The sequence below is a fragment of the Acipenser ruthenus genome, chromosome 1 (assembly GCF_902713425.1).
Source record: "Acipenser ruthenus chromosome 1, fAciRut3.2 maternal haplotype, whole genome shotgun sequence".
Lineage (NCBI taxonomy): Eukaryota > Metazoa > Chordata > Actinopteri > Acipenseriformes > Acipenseridae > Acipenser > Acipenser ruthenus.
In genome coordinates this window covers 104,887,598-104,901,891 of record NC_081189.1, presented here as the reverse complement: position 1 = coordinate 104,901,891, position 14,294 = coordinate 104,887,598, and the positions used below count along the sequence as shown (strand labels likewise).

Here is a 14,294-nt window from a genome sequence, read left to right as displayed (position 1 = left end):
TACATCGAGGCCTGGATGTCTGCCAATTTTCTTCAGCTCAACACAAACAAATCTGAACTTCTAGTAGGATCAAAAACTAAACACAGGAATATTGCTGCCTTGAACCTCGGAAACTGTCTCCTGCTGCCTTCCCCCATTGTATAAAGCCTTAGTGTACTTCTGGATAGTAACCTCTCCTTAGATGCTCAAATCTCCTCTGTAGTCAAATCCTCCAGTCTACACCACCTTTCTCTCCTGGATGCAGTGATATATATATATTTGATTTGTATTTATATTTGATTTGTATCACGTTATGTTGGCTTCTCCACTCATTTCCCTTTATTTGCCTTAATGGGCACCGACTAATTGAATTATTGATTCATCTCCTCTCGACTACTGCAACTCTCTCTGCGGTGGTCTTCCGTTACGCGCCATAAACCGATCGCAGCTGGTTCAAAATGCCACTGCTAGGATCCTTACCAGATGTAAAAATACATGATCACATTACCCCCTGTCTTGCCCAGCTGCATTGGCTACCTGTAAAGTTCAGGATTAGTTTGAAAATTCTCCTGCTTGCCTACAAGGCCTTTCAACACAGGTTTAGAGTATCTCTCCAACCTGCTGACCCGCTATGTCCCTGCACGCAAGCTGAGGTCCTCTGACTCAGGCTTGCTTGTTATACCCAAGCAAAAGTGCACCACACTCGGAGAGCGATCTTTTAACTTCATGGCTCTGACTCTCTGGAACTATCTCCCAGCCTTGTTCTCTCTTGCTTTCAATGCTCTTTAAGCCTGATATCTGTTATTAGCTGTTGTCTAAATTGCTATTTCAGGTTTTTCACTCCATCTTATTTGTATGATTCTGTATGACACACGCATCCACAATGTTTAGAATTCACATCCTAGCCTTGTATTTAATGTGTTTGCATTGTTTCTTTTTGTTTTTTTTTACTGTTTGTATTTAATGTAGTATGCCCTGTGTGGAAGGGTGGTGGGCAATTCACTGACACACAGGAGACAAAACTTTATGTGTAACGCCGCTCAGGCGCACTGATTTATTTTTACCCACAGAGGGGCTGTTGTCCGTGGCCTGAATACTGACAACAGAAACCAGGACCACAGGGTTATCAATACCGGTATAGAGTCCAGTGCACATATAAGTGCTCAAAATAATAATGAAAAAAAGGCACAAAGAAAAAGGGAAAACAAAACACTACCCACACGGTCCAGGTCTCCGTCCTACACTCCACAATTCCCTCAGACTATGGTCTATACTTTTGGGGCCTGCCAACGGTTTCTCCGCTACCCCTATATTTATTTTATTTTATTTTGTTTTGTTTTCATTCTCCGGCCGTTCTCAGTCTGGCAATAGAGCTTCCGCTCGCTTGTTTGTCGTCCTATAGGGGCCGCCCTGAGGGAACAACAGAGCGTTATTTTATAGGCCCAATAATCCCCCAAGGCCCGCCTCCCAACCATTCAGAGAGAGGGAGAGACCACACACCCTCGTCCCAGCTCTCCGTGTCATTGTCATGACTGACAGGCAGATTTTACAGGTTGCTGCCCTCTTCCTGCAGAACCATGCATGAGCCAGACAGTCAGCACAGATCTCCCCTGTTACACTCTGTATTTCACTGTATTTAATGTATTATGCATTGTTCCTCACTATCTTGTAAAGCACTTTGTGATGGTGGTCCACTATGAAAGGAGCTATATAAAAAAAGATTGATTGAATGATTGATTCTTGACCCTGTATCAGAATTTCAAGTTTGGAATCCTAAATGGTTTTATCTTAAGAAGTGAAGTAAGTTCATTTTTGAGGGATGCAATCAATTTCTGTGTATTGTCAATGTTTCTCTGCAAATGTTAATTGTAACGTTTTGCGAACAGATAGACCCCACCTACTAGATTAAAAAGTCTTCATATTTGTGTAAATGCAAAAATCATACATTTGCTCTTGTTGAAAGTTGTTTTACGGAGCTTGATCACATCCAAAGTCCCTGGTAAACTGAGTGTGTTCAGGTGTAACTTCTCCCATCTTTAGTCTCCTTGTAGAAGTTCTTGACAATCCTTTAAATATTTGAACATGCTATTACATAAACATGTACTTACCTATGGAAAACCAATAGGCAAGAAAAATATATCCTTAGAGCATTGCAAGTTTGTTCATTTTGAAACTGTGATCTGCAGCACTGCATGCTGTACTGAAAGAGGTTCATCAGGGATGATTGTGAAAGTATCCTGTGGCATGCATTAAACCACTGATCACAAAATCAACATTTGAAACGCCTGCTATAACACTATCAACAGGGAGTAAGGCCACTGTCAGTCTGCAAATTTTCAAATTGTTCTCAAGTGATGACCATTTCCCCCTTCAGTAACATGAAATAGTAATAGTTTATTACTATAAACTATATATGACATGTACAAATGTAACTGTGATATACAGTACACACAAACAGGAAACCTCCATATACCTCAACATTTACAGAAAGTCTACACCCCCTTGAACTTTTTTTCACATTTTGTTGTGTCAGTCCTTCAGAGTTTCATCCATTTAAATGAGGATTTTTTCCCACTTATCTACACACCATACTCCACAATGTTAAGGGGAAAAAAGTTTTTATTGAGAAAAAAATTATATATTAAAAATACAAAACTGAAAGATCATAATTGGATAAGTCTCCTTCCACCTGGGTTAATATTTGGTGGAAGCACCTTTGGCAGCAATTACAGCTGTGAGTCTGTTGGGATAGGTCTCTACCAACTTTGCACACCTAGATTTGGCAATATTTGACCATTCTTCTTTACAAAACTGTTCAAGCTTTGTCAAGTTCCTTGGTGAGCGTTGACGGACAGCAATCTTCAAGTCATGCCATGTCATTTAGGTCGGGGATCTGACTGGGCCACTCAAGGACATTACCTTTTTGTTCCTTAGCCACTCCAGTGTAGCTTTGGCTGTGTGCTTTGGGTCGTTGTCATGCTGAAAGGTGAACTTCCGTCCCAGTTTCAGCTTTCTTGCAGAAGGCAGCAGGTTTTCCTCAAGGACTTCTCTGTACTTTGCTCCATTCATTTTCCCTTCTATCCTGACAAGTGCCCCAATCCCTGCCGATGAGAATCATCCCCATAACATGATGCTGCCACTACCATGCTTCACAGTAGGGATGGTGTTCTTTGGGTGAGTGCTGTGTTGGGTTTGCGGCAAACATAACGCTTTGCATTTAGGCCAAAAAGTTCCATTTTAGTTTTGTCAGACCACAACATTTTTGCCACATGGCTATAGCTTCCTTCTTGCCACTCTACCATACAGACCAGATTTGTGGATGGCTTGGGATATTGTTGTCACATGCACACTTTGACCAGTCTTGGCCATAAAAGTCTGTAGCTCTTGCAAAGTTGCCATTGGCCTCTTGGTAGCCTCTCTGATCAGTCTCCTGATCTAGGCAGGGCCTTGGTGGTGCCATACACCTTCCACTTCTTAATAATCGTCTTGACCATGCTCCAAGGGATATTCAAGGCCTTTGATATTTTTTTATACCCATCCCCTGATCTGTGCCTTTCAACAACTTTGTCCCGGAGTTCTTTTGAAAGCGCCTTGGTGCTCATGGTTGACTCTTTGCTTTGAAATGCACTACCCAGCAGAGGGAACCCAGCAACTGCTGAATCTATCCTGAAATCATGTGAGTCACTACAATTTAACACAGGTGGAGGCCAACTTAACTTGGTGTGTGGTTTTGTTACAATTGGTTTTGGATTGCTTTTACAAGGGGGGTGGACACTTATCCAACCAAACTATTTCAGTTTTTATTTTTAATTAATTCTCTACAAATTTCTATAATATTTTTTTCATTTGGAAGTTGTGGGGTAGGATGTGTAGATAAATGAAAAAAAAAACTATTTCAATGCATTTTAATTCCAGGCTATAAGGTAACAAAAGGTGAACATTTTGAAAGATGGTGTAGACTTTCTATAGGCACTGTATATGTTCTAAAAACAATGTCATTTTTTAAAGTTTTATCAAGTATGTCAAGTGTGGCATACTGTCATTCAGACATATAGACTGACTTCTCATATCCACAGATCATGATCTCCCCAATATATCCCATGGTGGGGCATAATAAGATAATTTCTGAGAAGCACATTTATAGTTCTCCAGATTAATTCTCTGCCATTTTAAATGGAGGATAAACAATGAAGCCCCGTCCAATATAGAAAACAGTGTTGATGGACTGATATGCTAAAGAAAGTGAAGCTTCAGTGTGTTCTGTGATTCTTCCGCATTTTCTTGATCTAAGGTTTGTTCTATTCTCAACTGCCATCTACTGTGCTATACATTTGCAGTGTGTCTTTATTTTTTTCAAGGAATGACTATGCTTGTTTGTTTTTATTGGACCCTTGTTGATTATAGGTGTGTGTGTATATATATATGTTTTAAAGAAGAAGAATATTGCAATGCTGGTTCACATTTATTTGCCTGTTGGTATTATTATTATTATCACTGACAACTGTTTCCACCTTTAATACCTAAAGTTCAAATGAAGATTAAGCAAATACCAAAAATAAAATGTGGCAGTCTTACTTGGAGTAATTACTTGGAGTAACTTCTAGAACTTTCTAGAACTTTCCAGTAATATAAATAGTAGTATAAATACAGGGGCCTTAAGCCCACCAGTTCAGTTTAGTTCCAGCTGCCTAAGTGGATACATATCTGCATTTTTCTGAGATGACATCAAGGTCATAGGAGACTTCAAAATGGTGGCATTCCTGATGGGTCTCCAAGGCGGTTTTACCAAGTTTTCCTGCTATCTTTGCCTTTGGGACAGCAGGGACACCAAGGCGCACTACCACAGGCGGGACTGGCCACAGCGGACCGAGTTCTCTGTGGGGAGGAACAACGTCAAGTGGGAGCCACTGGTGGACCCCCGGAAGGTGCTGATGCCACCACTGCACATTAAATTGGGCCTTATGAAACAATTTGTCAGAGCTCTAAATAAGGAGTCGGCAGCCTTCAAGTACCTTCAAAACTTCTTAGTTACTGATTGCAATGAGAAACAGACAGCAAATAAATGGACAGTTATTCAGTTACAGTATTCCAGTCTATTCCAACAGTAGTTACAATGAAAGAATGGAAAACAATTGGTATTTACCCAATAAAACTGGATTATTACTGGATTATTACCATAAAATTGCACAGTAATTACCTGTTTATTTGTTCAATGTAATCTAAACTGCTACCACAATAATATACACAGTATACACAGTACTCAGTATATAAATGATACTGTGTAATTATAAAATATAAAATTATATTGTATCTAGTGATAATTTCATTATATGTACTGTATATATCTCTATCTATCTATCTATCTATCTATCTAATATATATAACAATGAAAGCCACATTCTACAAACAGTTTAATAATTTCACAGTTATTTTCTCTAAAATGTCACACGTGTTTCCATTTCCTACTGCTGACCTATAAGTGTTTAACATTTAGACAAGACCAAAGTTTCCACAGCTTGCACTATGCTCTTTGTTATTTGTGTATTTAATTGCAATGACTACTGCCTCTGTATTAGCTATGAACACCAATATAACTTGAAAACAAGCTGCATCAATGAAAGGGGCCTGATGAGAAAGCATAACATATCACTTGAAAACTATGTAAATACCAGTTCTCCCCCGCCCCCAAAAATATAAACTGTACGTATTTGTTTGGTTTGAACAGTTCTGAAAGTGAAATAAAATGTAGTGGTCATTTTATTGTGAATTTCAGATTTTTGGAAATGTCCCTGAAAATCAATTTTTCCAATTCAAAATCTGACTGAATGGGCATCGAAATAGCTTTTAAATGATATGCCACGTTCTTATTCTACATACTGACAGAGCTTAGGTAGAATGGATTCCAATTAAAACTTCTGTTAAATGTTGTGAATACTGCTGATCATCTGATAAAGGAACATGAACAGAATTCCAAAATAAAAGCCAAGGTTTATTCTACTATTACTAAACGGTTAAACATGTAACAGTTTTAATCAGTAAGACCATAGTTATCCCTGTTATAATGAGAAAGAAAAAGGCATAGATGTGGGAAGGAAACTTAAAACAATTAAATATAATAACAATGGGTTCTATTTTAATTGTCTAAACAGTGGCCGATCTTAATTCAGTCTTAAAGTTTATAAACGTGATTTGTCATGAAAAAGTGTATCATTTATTTGCAGACTTTAATATTGAACCATTAAGACTATCTGAAAAAAGACAAAATATGGAAATAAAACAAAAGTGTAATGAAGAAACCATCTCATGATCATGCACTCCACATTCGGTTTGGTCATGTAAAAAGGGTAAGCAGTGGAGAGCTCTACATGGGTGAATTCAGGCTGTGCATGAAGAAGGAAGGAAAGTACCCTGTGCGGTTTAGCTCCTGCGAATGCACAGCATGTTGAGGGCAGAGGTTTTTCAGTACAGGAAGGTGCTATGGTACACGTGAGGCTGTGGGGAAGTAAAACCATTTCTTTCAAAATGTACAAAGTATTCCTATAGAAGCTTACGACATTGAGGTAAATTGTTCTGCTAATGTTTTTTTGGTCAACTTAAATGGCTTAAAGTTTCTTTTTTAGGAAAACAGTGCATCAGTTGATTGTACATGTTTTAAACCAAGAGAAGGCCCTGTTCTGAAGTTGCTTTTCACAGCTTGTATAAGAGCATGCCAGCCTCAATATATCAGTTCTATCCATTCCAATCATTCAATCCTACTACAGACTGCTCACATTCAAGAAAGGCACACCATTGACGGCCATCTGTTAATAATATATATATATATATATACAGTATATACCAAGTGCATTAAAACTTAATAATTGTGTAGGTTTGTGGCCTTTAAATGCCACAAACCAGCAGAAGAAAAGTACTACCATGCAGTTTAGCTCCGCAGCATGCACAGCATGATGTGGTCAGATTGTGGTTGTTCATGTCACAATGAGGTGCTATGGTTAATGCTGTTTTTTTTTCTATCATGGTTATCAAGGATTTCACAATTTCTGAGAAATGTGCCCATTGTAATGTGCAGTTGTGAAAATTCCCATTTCTGAAAGAACAGTGTAAATATTAATATTTTCTTAGCATTTAAAAATAAATACAGCAAACGTTTGCCTTATTGACGCACTACCTGTTACACTGCATTTAGGAACCTGGCAGCCACAAAAAAATAAAAAAAGAATGTACACATAATTTCATGTCAGATCTGTCCATTTCAATAATTAACAGATAATTAAGAACTGTTCAAATTCAAAGTAGGCACATAGTGGAAGCCCATCTGTTCATACAATTTACAAGAAATTTGGCTTCTATGTTCATCACACATCACATTTATTATTTATTTCTTATCTTGTAACAATTGTTACAAGATATCACATTATACAGCTATATCATTATTTTTTTTACATACAATTACCCATTTATACAGTTGGGTTTTTACTGGAGCAATCTAGGTAAAGTACCTTGCTCAAGGGTACAACAGCAGTGTCTCCCACTTGGGACTGAACCTACGACCCTCTGGTTAAGAATCCAGAGCCCTAACCGCTACTCCACACTGCTGCCCTTACAGTTACATGAGAGGAGATAAGGACAGCATCATTTTTGTATGGCTTTATTTTCAAATGCATTTTATTACAAGTTTAACTTTTTTTTTTTTTTACCAACTGTAGTATTGGTCCCATGTGTCACTCCAACACCAAGTGCACTGAATAATGTACTGGTACTTTGTGTTGGTTTGTGGCTTGTTTCTTACTGCTTAATGTAATATTCATTTAATGCATTTCATTTATTAAGGATTCTTGAAATCCCAATATTTGGTTTTCAGTGTCCATACATATCATTCACAGGCTGTTGAAATCCTATAAAAAGAACCATTAATATGTTTTAATTAGATACAAGTTCTCCTTTGGCTGTTTTGTCTATGCAAGTGGGAAGTGTTGACAGTCCGACCATGGCCCTCATCTGTCATCCACCTATTCATTTCTCTTCACAGCAACATAGTCACATGATTCATAGACCTCAATCTCAGCCTAAAAAAATATATGGGCAGTAATCAATCAGCTGTTAAGCATAACACAAGCATAATACAGTTAAATCTGATCCCAATTCTCTGTTTATGTTTTAGCCAAAATGTAATGAAGCTGTTTGCATTCTAGCAACAGGAAGCCTACTTCATTTGTAAAGTCAGGTCTAGTTCTGTAGGATAGATGTTCAGAATTGAATTTACAGAGGTGTGTGACTCACCAATTGTGTGGACCCCCGGGAGGAGGAGGAATTCGACTCTATGTCCTGTGGCTCCTGTGGCTCCTTCATTGCCTTCATCTCTAAAATGCTTTCATAAACTACAGCAGTATCCCCTTCATCTCGGGCTTAAATTAAAAGACATTACACTATTGAAATCTCGTTTTTATTATGAGTAAATATATTGAAATGCATTCTGTGCTCTGGTGCTCTCATATTTAATTCTAAACAGGCTGTTCAGTATCTGCACTTGGGATTAGATAGATAAGTCTAGACAAGTAAAGGTAGATGTATAGAAAGAATAGAACATTTCAACATTGGACCAACAGAGCCCAGAACCAATCTGAATAAATGCAAACACAATAAAATAGTATAGAGCAGGTCAAACATTATTACAATTACATCTGAAGCTACTTACACTGAAAAAAAAATTCTGATCATATTTTATCTATGTACTGTAAATGTACTGAAGCTTGAACTATACAAGTACACATATTTTAGCAATACTTTAAAAACGTTTGATATGGAATAGTCAACTTATTAAAATAAGTGATTTGGTTATTTTTTATATTTCACAATAGAAAGGATTTGTGTCTGGTTAAAATGATTTCACAAATTTGCGAGCCCACAATATATAACAAGTGCATACAGATGAAGTCAACATTTGCATCAAAATAAAGCCTGCACATGTATTTAGATTTATTTGGTAGCACACAGTAAAAAAAAGCAATGACTTGCATGCACCTAGTTTGCATGTAGCTGTGGTTTAAAGGTACAGCAGAGGTAGTGCCAAGGTACCCAGATCTGGCAGAACCTTTCTGTTTCAGTTTTAAGCAGTCCCACTCTGAAATGAACTTGAGCATTCATTTCAGAAGAGTATGTCATTTCTCGCAAATCTTGTTTTTACCAACTATGTGTACCACTGACATTGGCAAACCAAATTTTACATTTGAGTGCAAATAGTTTCTCCATACATGCATACTCACTGTTGTAACTATTATGTTTGTGTTACTAAAACGGTGACATTTTAGATCCCCTCCACTGTACATTGCAGCTGTTAACAGTGTGAATTATTACCTTCTCCTTTTGACATCAGTATTTTCCAATTCCACAGAAGGCCAATTATAATCAGCACAAACAACACTGCGAGAACAACACCTACAGTGCCTGAACCCAAGGAGCCTGTGATAAAGATGTAAAAGTGACACTTTAAGTATATACAACTGACAGCATGGACATAGACTGGAGAGACATACAATTTAATCATTTGTTCAATTATTTCAGTCAAATTGTTTCAGATTATGAGTTTGCGCTTTTTTAGTTACAAAACTATATATATATATATATATATATATATATATATATATATATATATGTATGCTGATGCCTGTGTTTCCTTTTTTTTGGTCGGTTCCGTGTCTCCCCCCTCCCCCGAGCGCATTAATTGCCCAGCAAGAGCGACTTTTGTCTCCAGCCCTATTTGTCATGGTGAACCAAAGCCAAGTGATGTCATTGGCTGGTTTACAACCTGCTCCTCCAATGGTCTGCCCTTCCTAATTTCGCCACTGTGTTTAAATGTCCTGTGGTTGCTGTGAAGTGGAGTGGAAGGGGGCCCCCTTGACCTGAGGGAAACTATCGAACCAGGGTAGGCAGGACAGGGCAGGGCAGGAAAAGGCAAAGCAAGGCAAGGCAGGGCAGAGCAAGGCAGGGCAGGACAGGGCAGGGCAGGACAAGGCAGGGCAGGACAGGGCAGGGCAGGACAAGGCAGGGCAGGACAGGACAGGGCAGGACAGGACAGGACAGGGCAGGGCAGGACAGGGCAGGGCAGGGCAGGACAAGGCAGGGCAGGACAGGGCAGGGCAGGGCAATACAGGGCAGGGCAGGACAAGGCAGGACAGGGCAGGGCAGGACAAGGCAGGGCAAGACAGGGCAGGGCAGGACAAGGCAGGGCAGGACAGGGTAGGACAGGGCAGGGCAGGGCAGGACAGGGCAGGGCAGGGCAGGGCAGGGCAGAGCAAGGCAGGGCAGGACAGGACAAGGCAGGGCAGGGCAGGACAAGGCAGGGCAGGACAAGGCAGGGCAAGGCAGGGCAATAATAACTTTTAGCTATGTAAGGAAAAGCTCTGCTTGTACTGGGTCGAGAGTTCACCTCCGTTTTTGTTTTAGTGCATTGTAATTTGTGATCGGTGTGTACGCGGCTGCTTATTGTTTTATTTTAATGTATGTATTTGTATTAACGTATCATACATGTCAACAGTTTCCATATGTGGTTGGGACAGTCCCGATTTCCTACCAAATGTCCCACGTCCCGATGCATAGGAAGAATGTCCCGATATTTATCCATGTGTGTGATGCGTATGACAATACTAATTACCCACAACCCCCCACACCACAACACCACCCCCCCGGAGACGAGCGTCCCGCTGAACAGTTTCCAAATGTTGGCAAGTATATCTCAAAACTGCACATTTGAGACCTATAAAATGAATAGATGTGCATGATGAAGAGATTTTATGTAACTATTTGATAGGTACAATTACTATAAAAGCAGGTCTCAACCCCCCCTCCCTTTTTAGCTTCAACCTACCAGCAGTGGCTCAATATGAAACAGTTTTTGTTTAGTGTTAGGTGTTAGTCAAGACTGCTGCTAAAATGTTAAGAAGGGAAATATGTCAATCAGACTTATGTTTTCATAGGACTCATTAAACAAATACATTGCTGAAGTGCTTAGAACCTTGGAGTTGGGTTTAATACGAACCAATTTAATGTTCCGACTCTGGTTAAACCTTCAGTTTAGCGTCAAAGGAAAAAGTACCAATTCTAAAAGTATGTCGGTGAAATATATCCCTTGCCACGTCTGTAAATTCTAAATTCGAGCTATCATGAAAAAGTTGACGACCTTTATCAACAGTATGTCCAGAATAGAATAGAATAAGAATGGCCGTTTCATGACAATGACAAAAAAAAATATGTATGTGTGACATGCAGATGGACAGACACCCCCATATATCTCCAGAATCTGGTATAATCAAAATGTATGCCAAACAATGTTAATACTGCCTTTGTTTAAACCAGTGGTGCACAACTCGGTCCTGGAGGGCCGGTGTCTCTGTGGGTTTTTATTCCAACTGCACCCTCAAGTACTTCATTGGACCTTATGAGAAGCTCAATTGATCCAATTAACTAATTTAGGGTGTGGTTAGAACAAAAACCAGGAGGGACACCGGCCCTCCATGATAAGAGTTGTGCACTACTGGTTTAACTGCATTATTTACAGGCATTTACTGAAAACTGTAAACATAAATACAGTGACATGTTTCATTTTTGTAACAGTGTACATTATTAATGAATTCAAATGTAAGCAGGTATGCATGATGCTGATTATTCTTTAAACCTTCAGGTCGTTCCACTTACTGTTACTCTTCACTTCGTGTACACACAGCACTGTTCCATTGCCGTCTCCTCTTATTAGTCTGGGTATTTCAACTTGTGCTCTGCAATAGTATGTTCCTGTATGATTTGAGGTGAGGTTGGCAATTCTCAACTCAGCACATGTATTGTTTGCTTTTATTACAAGTGTATAAGAAGCATTCTTTCCTCTGGTGTCTGATGAGATTTCTTGATAATGCAAAGATATAATTAATGATTGATTCTTCCACCATTCCACTCGCATTTGCTCAATTTTCTCATGTGTTTTCCAGGAGCAATTCATCTGAACGGATTCTCCCTCTGTAGCACTTATATAAGGAGGAGACTGGATGATATTTATTTCTCCAATAGCCCCTATAAAAAAAAAAAAAAATATATATATATATATATGAGAGAGAGAGGATATTAATGCCAAAACAGTACCGGTGTGTTATTACAACAGCATACCCTTGCGGCACTATGACATTATTTACTGCACAAATGTTTTTGTGTATGAAGACATGTTTTAAATGTGTTTACGTTATATTTTGGTCTGGAGGAACACTTAAACTGCTTAAAATTTTATGAGCAGTATTTCTTTATTCTGTCTTGTATTGTTTCACAGATGTAGCTCAAATTAATAATCTTTTACATGTCTTATTTGTAATAGATGTCAGATTCAAATGAGAAGATAATGAGATTCTCCAGTATTTCTCAGAGAAGCTGTGCAAATGACCAGTACATTATCCCTATGGGTATCGTTCATATTTTTTTTTTTTTTGGTGTGTTACTACAATGTGAACCATAACCAACCAGGGATTGTAATTGACTGTGTACTAGAGCAGGGTTTCTCAGCATTGGTTCTGGGGACTCACTGTGTCTGCTGGTTTTCATTCCAACTGAACTCTCAAAAAACTTAACTAGACCCTTAATTTAAATGATCATTTGCTTAAGTAGACCGTTTTAATTTTTTTCAGCTCTTAACAGTTGCAGATTTCAAGTTAGCTATAACATTTTATCAGTAACTTGAACTCTGCAACTGTTTAAGAGCTGAAAACAATTAAAGGTTTAATTAAGCAAATTATCAGTTCAAGTAAGGGTTTATTTAAGTAATTGAGAGCTCAGTTGGAATGAAAACCAGCAGACAGCCCCCAAGACCAGGGTTGAGAAACAATTATTAGTTTTCTAGTTTGATAACTTTATTGGATGTGCTCTTTCTGAAACAAAATCATGCTAATGGCAATAAAGAGCTTTGAGAATCAGTCCCTCACAGTAGTTCTAATATGGTACAGAATTCAATCAGTACTGTGAACAAATTATTATTTATTTCTTAGCAGACAACCTTATCTAGGGTGACTTACAATTGTTACAAGATATCACATTATTTTTACATACAATTACCTATTTATACAGTTGGGTTTTTACTGGAGCAATCTAGGTAAAGTACTTTGCTCAAGGGTACAGCAGCAGTGTCCCCCATCTGAGATTGAACCCACAACCCTCTGGTCAAGAGTCCAGAGCCCTAACCACTACTCCACATTGCTGGCTTAAGTCACCCATTGGATCAGGGTGTGGGTATACTATAATCCATATTCATAAAATAATAACACACAGCTCTTGTAAACCACCTCTATGATTGGACAAGTGACTTTACCAGTATACATTTAAGATTAGACCATTTGCAACTGGATACCCATTCTGAAGACTACCTGGGCCCCTTCAGTAAATAACAAGCTCAGATCTGGTAGCCCAGCAGCACATTCGTTCAATTATGAAGACATGATATCCATTAGAAGTGTTCTTGTTTTTTTTTTGTAGCCTCTGTGAAACTAATATTATTAACCAGCCCTGCATCAGAATTTCAAGGTTGGAATCCTAAACGGTTTTACCTTAAGAAGTGAAGTAAGTTCATTGATGCAATCAATTTCTGTGTATTGTCAATGTTTCTCTGCAAATGTTAATTGGAACGTTTTGCAACAGATAGACCCCACCTACTAGATAAAAACTCTTCGTATTTATGTAAATGCAAAAATCATCCATTTGCTCTTGTAGAAAGTTGTATTGCGGGTTTGATCACATCTAAAGTTCCTGGTAAACTGGTAAAAGTTCTTGACAACCCTTTAAATATTTGAACATGCTATTGCATAAAAATGTACTTACCTATGGAAAACCAGTGGGCAAGAAAAAGATAGCCTTGAAGCATTGCAAGTTTGTTCATTTTTAAACTGTGGTGTGCAGCACTGCATGCTGTATTGAAAGAGGTTCATCAGGGGTGATTGTGAAACTATCATGTGACGTGCATTAAACCACTGATCACTATCTCTCCCTGCATTTAAAAGAAGCACTAAAATCACTCTGCATCTGCCTGTTCCATGCTGGTCGCAAAGAGGGATGAAGAGGTAAAGGAAATAGAAACGTGTGATCCAGATCTACAGATTGCAGGTGCATATATTCAATGGCTGAACGTCTCTACATGCCCATAGGGAGAATGTACTGCTCATTTCTGTCACTTTTTCACTTCTCTGAGAAATGCTTGAGAATCTTGTTTTCTTGCCATTCGACATGTTTCAAACAAGACCATTCAGAAACTTAATCAGTGAAAGATAAATACATTTCAGCTTGTGGCAGGA

General features: G+C 38.6%; 1 long non-coding RNA gene across 1 annotated transcript in view; it reads right to left on the bottom strand.

Annotated features, from left to right (window-relative positions):
* The window catches only part of LOC117420532 (uncharacterized), a 33,262-nt gene extending 19,203 nt beyond the window's left edge, over nt 1–14,059 (bottom strand). The window contains exons 1-2 of the long non-coding RNA XR_009330504.1: nt 13,825–14,059; nt 11,671–12,039 (exon numbers count right to left, since the gene is read on the bottom strand). This is a non-coding gene — a long non-coding RNA (uncharacterized LOC117420532). The remainder of the gene's footprint in view (nt 1–11,670; nt 12,040–13,824) is intronic.
* Nucleotides 14,060–14,294: the final 235 nt, after the last annotated feature.